At 41.1% G+C, this 10,816-nt stretch overlaps 1 protein-coding gene across 1 annotated transcript in view; it reads right to left on the bottom strand.

The window, feature by feature from the left end:
- The window catches only part of PEX2 (peroxisomal biogenesis factor 2), a 119,257-nt gene that overhangs the window by 3,151 nt on the left and 105,290 nt on the right, over positions 1 to 10,816 (bottom strand). The window lies entirely within an intron of this gene.

Raw genomic sequence — 10,816 nt, 5'->3', positions numbered from 1 at the left:
CCACCTCCTGAGACACCCTAGCCCTGTTTCAGAAACTGGTTTTATTACCTTAAATATCTCCTTCGATGTTTAAAAACATGAAGTCCACGCGCACACACACACACACAGAGCCCGGGAGATTCCAGAGTCTTCCTATTAGCCACTATTCCCTCTCATTTACAGAAGCAGGGAACACATTTTGTCTTAATGTAATTTTCATCTATAGGTACCAGGGTATGTGGAATTACATGAAACAAGTATTATCATTTTCTACCAAAGGATGAGAAGGCTTCCAACTTGAGTCACGTATCCAGTTATCATAGCCACCTTTACCTCTCCTTTGCTTCTTTAAACCACACTCTTCACCCCAAACACACACACAGATTTAGGTTTCTTCCCCTCTCTCTGTCTCTCTCTCTCTCTCTCTCTCTCTCTCTCCTCTCATCACTACTTTTTCTCTTGCTTAGCATGAAACTTACCAATCCTTCAACCCAACCCTTAAATGATAATTTAGTATAATTTTAATACATTAATATTATATATAGCATATATATGCTAATGCATATTAATTATTACATACCAACAAATATAGGTTATTATTACAATGGCCTACCGCTGTAAGAGTAACTCTAAGTTATAACCACTCTAAGTAACAACAAAAGCTCACAAATACTTACGTATTATTTATTATATATGTCCATTATTCTAAAGATTTTTTTGTATGTCAATCTATTCTTATGAAGTTATTCATAGTACTTATCATCAGGGCTTCTCATGATCATGCGGGAGAGCTGTATTGACTTGAAGAATGGCCACATCCACGGAGACTCTGTCCTAGGGCTGTTCAGAAGCCTATTCACCCTTGGTGGTTGTAACCGTCCTTCCTACCAAGGGGTTCTCTCCAACATTCGTAATGAAAATTTCGCTTTATGTGGTCTTTTTAATAACAATTTATCCAACGCAGAACTAAGGGATTAACTATGCTGAAAATATCTGCTCAATTATTTCAACAGGAGGTTCCCTATATTGGAGCAGGGTTGGGGGCTGGGAAAGGGAACAAGGGCAGCAGATGTCGGAGAGACACATGTGGGAAGAGACTAAAGAAGGAGTTGTGCCCGGCTGGCACCCTTCCGAAAATGGCCCCAGGAGACAAGAACCCCTAGGGCAGGAAAGCGCCTCTGGCCCCGAGGTCGCCCCCCCCACCCCACCCCCCCCCCGGAAGAGCAGCTTAATGGAGGCTGTGTTAATGCACCAAGGGAGCAGGGGCTTTGCTTCCTAATCTGCACTTTGCACTCAGCGGCAGGCGCACCGCAGGCATCCCTTCGTGAGGTAAACATGAAAATGAATTGCTCGCTACCAGGCTACCACGAGGAGGTTGGTGCCGGATGTGCGGAGATGCATGTGGGGGAGGGGAGGGGAGAGTTAAAGCTCCCTTCGGGGGTGGCAGCGGAGAGCTGGATTTGTGTCCTCACAACACACTGGGAGCAGAATTCATGAGAAATGCCCCATGTTTAGAAGTTGCTACGGAGGCCCCCAAGCTTCCCCCTGAAGAAACGGATACTTAGAAATCTGTCAAGGCCAAGATGATGGGGTGTTTCGCTCATTCACTGATTTGAAAATGTTCACTGGGAGCGTCATGATAACAAGAACCTGCGATCTTTCCCGTTTCGCGGGAGTTTTATTTATTTAATTTTACTGGGGCTACTTAAAGGACCTTCAAACTGCGTGGAGCTGTAGGTAGCGGAATGTGACCGACCACACGTCCAGTTTCCTCAGGACTATCATGGTTTTTGTCTGTTGTTCTGGGGGGATTATTAAAAGCATCTCTGACACTCTTGACTAGAAGTCTGGTTAGGACAACGAGTAATAGCCCCTCCAGGGTGACGGGGATTAAACCATGTGCCAAGCATCATTCTGTCAAAGCGAACCTGTGCTTGAATACTCAAAAGTCTGCTCAGGTAGCAAGGTGTCACCTAGAAATGCATCATCACCATCCCTTGCCTGGTTCTTTGTGTTCCCTTATTTTTTCTCCGACCCCTAATTCCCCTCCTGCTTTCGAATCGTGTTGATGGCCAGGCTTTGGTGTTCTGCTCAGCTTCTTCCCCCACCACCCAGATCGTCGCTGTTGTCGAAACAGATGTGCTCCACAGTCTAACTCCAGAGGCTTCCGAGCACCTTCCTGAGAAGGCTAACTGCTGTAAGGCCCACAGAGGTTCGATGGATTAGATCGAGCCGCAAGTATATCTCTCACCCATGCGATGGTTCTACATGAGAGTTCCTGGCCCTGTGTTTCTTCTGGGAAATTACTTTCCAAATGGTGACTCCAAGACTCCTTTCATCTTATGGTTCTACTGTCCCTCAGGGCCAGAGAGGCCTATGCTAAGCCGCAAGATGAAAGAGAACAGAAGGCAGGTCTAGAAGTGGCATGTCGCACTTCTACCCGTATTCTATTGGCAAAAATGTAGGTAGATAACATGTCGCTGCTTTAGTTTTTTGCACAAAGAGAAAAGGAAAGAGTTTGGTCTCACATCTGCGAAAGTTGCCCCTTCTAGTCATCAAACACCCATTTCATTCCTTTTCTCACATGTTGGAAAACATCTCCTCCTGGTGAGACAGAACTCAGAGTCGCCCTCATCCCTTCATTCACCGCAAAGTCCCAGTTTCTGAGGGATGAGCAGCCCTCCTTATCACTGTCCCTATGGTCCAGTGACACATGAACTAAAAAGATAAATGGTCTATATCCCACCATGTTACCCGATATACAAAGGAGAAGCAAGGATAGGATAGTCACAGCAATCCATTTGGAAAAAGGAAGACTGGAAAAGGCAATAGACATTGGTCCATAGCAACTCATCAGGAAGGCTCTGCCTTCCAAATTATTGCCAGGGCAGTTCAGCAAATATTTTACCACTATGTAACATGGAATGCCAGCTTCTCAGTTTCTAATAGCTCATTCCTCTTTGCCCCGTGGTCTGGCCGCTGAGCCAATGCCAGGTATTTTGGGTTATTGCTATGGGAACACCCATACATATTCCTAGAGGAGTCGAAAAGAACTACCCACTGTTACAAACAACTGCAAACTTTCAATGCCTAAACAGTCGAAAGATTTGTTTTTAATTTATGGAACTTCCTTATCATCGGTCGTCTTGATCAGGTGATTCTCCTGGGGTCTTTCTTTAAAAAGATGACTCCGGCTTCTAGGGTATTTCTTTGTTGACCTGCCATCCCTTGAGGATTTAGAATCATTTGTTTCCGGTATTGTGGGTGGGTGTTTTTAGGGAAAAGCCGGATTTGTAGGGGCAAGATCTGCACGTGGATCACATTACTTCCACCAACATCCCTTTGGCCAGAATTTATCTGCGTCACCTCACTTAACTGCATGGGGAGCTGGTAAATATGGTTAAGCTGTACGCACAGGAGGAGAAGGAAACTGAGGGCACCACTTAGCATTTCACTGTCTCTCACCTCCTTTTTGGCACTGTAGTACATGCTCTGCAGTATTGAATGAGACCCCTTAAACATTCCTTCTGCGCAGTAAACTCAACGTGAAGCTTTGTCAACAAGTGTTGCGGAAGAACGTTGCAGTTGACAGGGAGCTTCTCTTCCTGATCCGGTATGATGAGTTTTCTTTCTCTGCTCCTGTTGCGAAGTCCCTTGGTGTGGATGGTGACATCCAACAGTGGTGTGTCCCAGCTGCACACCTGGAGCATAAAGTACCTCAACAACCTTGAAGCCCCAGTGTAAGACTGGTGACTACCCCCAGCATCCCCTCTGGTGTGGGCATCACACTCCAGGCCTTACACTGGCAGAAAGACCCATCTCCCTCTGAGCACCTGCCCACCACCCCCAGGTCATCTGCACCCTGGAGTGTTGTTTCTTGCTTTTCTATGACTGTGGACCAGCTCCGATCTGGACAAGCCAGTAAACTTCACAATCCCGTTGACTGCAAGCACAGTTCTCTGGGGAGTTCCGAAAACGAGTCTTGGAGGTCCATAGTTATCCTCCCTTAGACACTGTCCTTCAGCCCTAGGGTGTCCATTAGATAGAATTGTCCTTACATTTTTGGAGTTTAGTTCTCTACCCTACTCTAATAATTCTTTGTAATAAACTACTCCTGCTCAAATCGTTGCATGGTTTTTGCCTTCTGGTTGGACCTAGGCTATTACACACACTGGGTTTGGTGAGGATATAGCAGTTTCTGTCCTACTCTGAATCACACACACGAGCTCCAGACTGGTTCTGTCACATTCTATAGCACAAGGCATATTTCATGGGGAAGAGAACTGAAACCCAGGTCTTGTGGTTCTAAATCACCATAAGGGATAGAAAATCACATGGGACGTGGCAAGTGAACTTTTCGGTAGAAAAAAATATCAAGTATTATTTCTAAAAGAGAATGGTTCGTCACCAAAGGTATTTAGGATGATAAAACAATTTATGCAAATTAAACATAAAAGCACATTTTTATTGCCACCACCAGCGTTAGCTGTCTTAAAATTAATGATTTTGCTTATCTATTTCTCTGTGTCTTATTTTTGTTATTGAGGTATAATTGAGATACCATAAAATTGACTCTTTTACAGTGTACAACTCAGTGGTTTTTCATACTTTCATAAAACATTCTAATATCACAACTATCTTATCCCAGATCATTTTTATCACCCTAAAAAGAATCCCTCTGTCCATGAACAGTCATTTCCTTTTATCCCCTGCCCCCAACCCCTAGCAACCACTATTTTCCATTTGTATGGATTTATCCACTCTGGACGTTTCATATAAATGGAATCATATGATATGTGGCCTCTTGTGTCCAGCTTCTTTCAATTAGCTGAATACTTTAAGGTTCTCCCATGATGTAGTGTGTTGCATGTGACTTTCAATGTGTGATTTTTATAATCATTGAAAACATAGTATATTCATCTCTGTCACCTATGTTAATAAAAACTAGGACAGCCATCTAGTTTTCACTTGTAAGGAAAAGGGAATAATTATGGGGGGGGGCAGTCAGAATCATATGTTTTCATGAAATTCTAAATGTGAGCAAAAAAGAAAGTGAAAAATACCTCCAATCCTGCTTTTTAAATTTTCTTTCATGGTGTACTGCTACTAATAATCAACACTTACATAACACTTCGGAACTTCAACACATTTTTATATTGAATGCCAAAAGTAACACCTACTGCAGGAATTATATACTGTGCTTTAATTCCAGGAGACTAGAAGAATTGTATAAATAGCACTACTATTTTTTTTTAGTTGTTATTATCACACATCCTAAATATAAGTTAATAAAACCTCTAGTATTTCTGTAAAAATGCTGCTGTGAACAGAGATTGGCAAAAGCTACGCAGCAGTTTGTTTTTTGGTGTTTTTTTGTTTTGTTTTGTTTTTTGTTTTTTTTTTTAAGAGAAAATATTAAAGTTAATTATGAGCAGTCTCTAAAACAGCAAAACAGCAGCATGATGTATTGTCACTTAAAGTTTTTCCATAATATAAGAAGGGAGATGAGATGTGATACAAAATGCCATCATCCCAATCATATTTATAGTTAATGGTTTTTTCCAACCCTATCTTCCTAGGTGCTAAAAGCTATTCCCTAGCAGTAATAAAAGTCGAGTCTGTGTTTGGTTAGAATCTTTGCAACACTCCCCTGAGATATGGGGTAGGAATATTATTACAGCTGGAGAAAGAGATGATGGTAAGTTAAGTGACTCGTCCAAGGAGACACAATAAATCAGATGTAGACCTTGGGAATAAACCTTGACTTCCCCTTCAGACTTTACTCTGTGATACCATATGGCCTTTCTGAGACACTGGAAGTTTCCTCATTAACCCTGCAGTTAATTTTTCATGTTTTATAAGGCTTTTTCCAGATACATAAATATAATCTTCCTTAATACAATTTCTCAGGCAATGTAAATTAAAGAAATCCACTCCTAATAAAGACCAGAGAGAATCTACCTTATTCGCAAGAGATAGGAAACCCAGTAACTTAGAGTAATGACTTCCATCTGCCCCTAGTAACTTGTACAAGGTTATCACATGGCCTAGCTTATTACCCTGATTATTGGGGACTGATACATAAATATGTTGGGACTACTGGCTATACTTTTTCGATAATGGGAGCAGCATGTGGACTATAATGTGGACTCCAAAGATTTCTTCGTGAAGTGCAAGTCGGGAGAGGTGATTCTTATTCCCAGTGTTAATGATGCCTTTTCCAAAAATTACATCTATCATGCCTCTGGGTAGTGAATTAGATGTGGCTAAACTAGATTTAGAGCAACAGCCAGTCTTCCCAAGATGCTTCACTAAACAAGGTATCTGCTCCTCAGAAACTTCTCAACTCTATTGGCCTCAACTGTGTTCTTGTGCATTTCAAAGAATAGATGCATCTCGTAAACCCGATCCATATTACCCTTCCTGACAGGGATGTACCAACTGTGTTACATATAACAAATGTGCATATCGCTGCTCCATAAGAACATGGCCCAAGCCCCTTTCGTGGCAGTTAGTTCTCTGCAATTTCCTACCTTAGCAACAAAGGTGGAGAAGCCAGCTTTTCACTTCCAGATGGGAGTCTTTTTCATAGGTCCTAAGCCCAGAGAAGAAGCCAAGATTTAACTGACATTATAATGCTATCTGCAAAGATACTCCCAGCCACAATGAAAACAACCTTTTACATCACTAAAACAGAATGAATAACACCTCAGTATGAAGCAAATATATTTAGGAAACTTCTAGGAAATCCTAAGGATGTTACTAAAAGGGCCTTTCAGAGAATAAAAGAAGATTCTGTCCTGAGTGTAAATTCCAGCCTCAAAGGCATCAAGAAATAAAAACGCACGGATCAAGTTTCAGGAGGTCCTATTATATTCATATATACTGAATGTATGGAGCACAGTGTCCTATTGTTGCAGCCAAAGAAATAGAAACAAGAGGAGATTTTAGACATATAGTTATGCATGTATATATATGTATATATATTATGTATATTATATGTGTATTATATATATTATACACACACATATAGAGAGAGACAGAGAGAAAGATGCTAATTTTAAGAGTGCAGGTAATGAAGGGCACATGGATGGCTCAGTGGGTTGAGCATCCAACTTCAGCTCAGGTCATGATCTCATGGTTTGTGGGTTCGAGCCCCACACTGGGCTCTGTGCTGACAGCTCGGAGCCTGGAGCTGTTTCAGATTCTATCTCCCTCTCTCTGCCCCTCCCCAACTCGTGCTCTGTCTCTCTGTCTGTCTCTCTCTCTGTCTCTCTGTCTCTCTCCCTCTCTCAAAAATAAGTAAACATTAAAAAAAAAAAAAAAAAAGAGTGCAGGTAATGAAGGCAGAGCATAGTCAGTGGATTCATTACTGTGTCTCCAGTGCAAACATTTGAGCTACGGCGTCTAGACCAGCAGAGCGTAAGGTCGTGAAGACAGGAAGCACAACTTTTGCTAGTGAACCACTAAGAGTAATAGTGAGTTGTGGCACTGCCATTTCCACCTTTGATTCCTGGACCATGAATACTAGCTTTGAGCTAAACAGCCCCATATATTGGCATTGATCTAAAGCACATACAGCTTCCTGTAGAACATTATCCTAGGCTTGCAAGTTATTACCATGTAGCTTGTGCTTTAAATGGGTCTTTAAAAGACCATCCCATTGTTCTATCAAGCTAGCTGCTCCAAAATAATGGGATACATGATAAGGCCAGTGAATTCCTGAGCCTGGGCCCACTGCCACACTCTTTTGCTTTGAACTGACTTCCTCGATCAGAAGCAATTCTGCGTAGAATACCACTAGGGCAGATAAGGCATTCTGTAAATCCATGGATGGTAGTTTTGGCAGAAGCGTTATATACAAGGAAGGCAAATCCATCTCCAGACAAAGCGTCTATTCTAGGAAACTCATACGTATCGTATACACACATTCATTCTCCATCCTAGGGAAAATAAGCTGACCTGCAAGGTGAAATCATATGGCCCACTGAGGGCAGAGAGGGAGCTATTACTATATGATGGGCAGCATAGACTGTGGAAACTTTGAATGAGCAGATTCTCTTTGATCTAGAGTAGGAACATATTTCTATAACTTACACAGCTGAGAAGATTACATTACAGAAGAATTATTATTTTGTATCTGGAAACTATACTTTACTACCTTAAAATTAATTGCGGAATCAAACAGAAATTTCCCAGTGCTTAAGAAAGACCAAAGTCTGAAAAATGTCTTAATAAAAATAAGGATTCACGCCCAGGCCTATTTTTAATTTTGGTGTATACTCGGACCAATTGCTTTTATTGAAATGATTACGTAACATTTCAATCCTCATATGAAAATAAAAATAAGAGTCATTTTGTGTGTTTGTTTCCCCTCTTTGGGTGAGGATCAAACAGGAAAATATATTTATTTAAATCACTTACCTCAGAACACAGACCATACAAACTGCTTAAGAAATTGTAACTAAAATAGATACTCACCTGATTTTACACCAGTCCTATAAAGCAGTGTATAACCAGTCCCCTTTTATGGATGAAGAGACTGAGGCTAAAAGAATTCAAATGCCTGGCTGAACGTCACAAAACCTGACCTTGAAGAGATGCACCACCGTTCACATCCAGGTTTTCTTCCTTACAAATAAAGTTTGGGGCGCCTGGGTGGTTCAGTCTATGAAGCGTCTGACTCTTGATTTCAGCTCAGGTCATGATCTCGTGGTCGTGGGATCAGCCTGGAGCTCCATGCTGGACTTGGAGCTTGCTTGGGATTTTCTCTCTCTTCCTCTCTCTCTCCCTCTGCCCCTCCCCTGCTCACATGCATGTGCACTCTCTCTGTCAAAAAAAATTAATTAATTACAAAAAAACCAAATAGTGCTTACCATGGATTGAGTTTGTGTCTATATATGGTTTCAAAATAAATAAACCCTCGTTGTAGGAAATTTTATTTTTTTATTTATTATTTTTTTTAATGTTTATTTATTTATTTTGAGAGAGAGAGCGTGCAAGTGGGGGAAGGGCAGAGAGAGAGGGTGAGAAATGATTCCAAGCAGGCTCCACACTGTCACACAGAGCCCAATGCAGCATGTGGAAACCCCCGCAGGGCTCAAACTCATGAACTGTGAGATCATGACCTGAACTGAGATCAAGAGTCAGATGCTTAACCAACTGAACCACCCAGGCACCCCTCATTGTGGAAAATCTTAAAAACACACAAAGAACAAAATAATTATTACTGATTGCCCTTATATTTCTTACACATAAATTACATATAAATTTAGATGGTACTGTTAATAATAGTGAAAATAATAGCTAAAATTTATTGAGTCCTTTTATGAACCAGAGCTTTTTCTAGGTATTTCACATGGATTAATCCACTTTGGCCTTGCCAAGTACTGTGGAAGGTAATTTTCTTATCTCTATTTACCAATGAGAAACTCGAGGCCTAGAGAAATTAACCAGCTTTCTCAAGGTCACTAGCCTCAGTGCTGGGGGTGACTCATACTTGGGCTGGTTTACCATAAAAGCTAGTACCCTGAATCACTAGTCTGGGAGCTCTAGTAGACATATTTCCTTACATTGGAATCATACTCTGCATACTTATTTATTATAAATTAGTGACTTTCATTAAAACAAATAATATATAAAATTATAATAATGTTAATATCTATTCATGTCATTAAATATGTTTCTACATGATGATGTTTATTGGCGACATAGTATTACAACTTAAAAAGTGTGCCATTATTTATTCAATCAATCCTATATTGTTAGATGCTTACCTGTTGTTGTAACGCTTTGAGTGGTAAAACACTCAGAGAATACCTTTGTATAAACATTGTTGTGTACGTGACTGGATGTTTTATGGGGAAAGTTCCTGGAGTAGAATTTCTGGATAAATTTTCAAGGGTTTTGTTACACATTTCCAGCTTGTATTTCAATAAGATGATATGGATCGTGTCTCCCACTGGCAGTGAAGGAGAATGCTCTGAATCCAGGTCTTCTGATTCTTACTTACTGAGGTCAAGCCTGACTCTGTGATAATTTCTGCTTAATCCTGCCACTCGGTGACAGAGGACAGTCTGAGTCCAACCTCCTAGAGCATTCTGTGTGATGTCCTTTTAGTTCAAGACTTACCCCCATTTGAAGCACATCATCACCCGGGAAAGCGTAGTGAACTGGAATTTGGAAAGACTTCCTTGGGAAGTATTTTTCTTGCTCTTGACTTTGCACATCCGAAGTACTTCAGGACCTTGGGAAAAACTCTCAAGACACGGCACCATCTAGATGCCAAAATGTATTTATCTTTATGTCTGGTGTTCAAGCAGTTCACATAATGGTACTCAAGGGTCTTAGTTTCCTCCAGCATGGCAGTCTCTAAGGCCAGACCTTGAGGAGTTAAAGGAGACCAGGGTGCAGGGACAGCTGGAGATAATTACTTACAATCAAAGGACACGCAGAAAAGCAGCAGGAACAGCAGGGTGAGGTGTTCTGCCTGGCTGGATTATAGGAGTCATCTGGACAGAGGCAACTGGGCTTAAATACTAGGAAGGGAATTTTTCACTGTTTGATCTTATTTTAAGACCTAAGAAAGAGATTGGGATTGGTTTGAACCTGGTTTAAAAAGCCCAAAGGTAGACATTCCTGCCATAAACAGCTTGAACTCTCTTGTCCTGTAAATGGGGATAGAGGATCGATGTGTTAGGGCCAAGGAGGTTTTGTGTATTAAACACAAGATCAAGTTTTACTTCTAAAATTCTCAAGGATAATTTTGTACTCCTGTTTTCCAACATGAGTAATTAGTCTAAAATCCTGGACATCTGACTTTGTTCTTTGTATTATA

The sequence above is a fragment of the Puma concolor genome, chromosome F2 (assembly GCF_028749965.1).
Source record: "Puma concolor isolate L17-30 chromosome F2, mPumCon1.1.hap2, whole genome shotgun sequence".
Classification (NCBI taxonomy): Eukaryota; Metazoa; Chordata; class Mammalia; order Carnivora; family Felidae; genus Puma; species Puma concolor.
The sequence above is the reverse complement of the archived record's forward strand: the minus strand, read 5'-3'. Positions and strand labels throughout refer to the sequence as shown.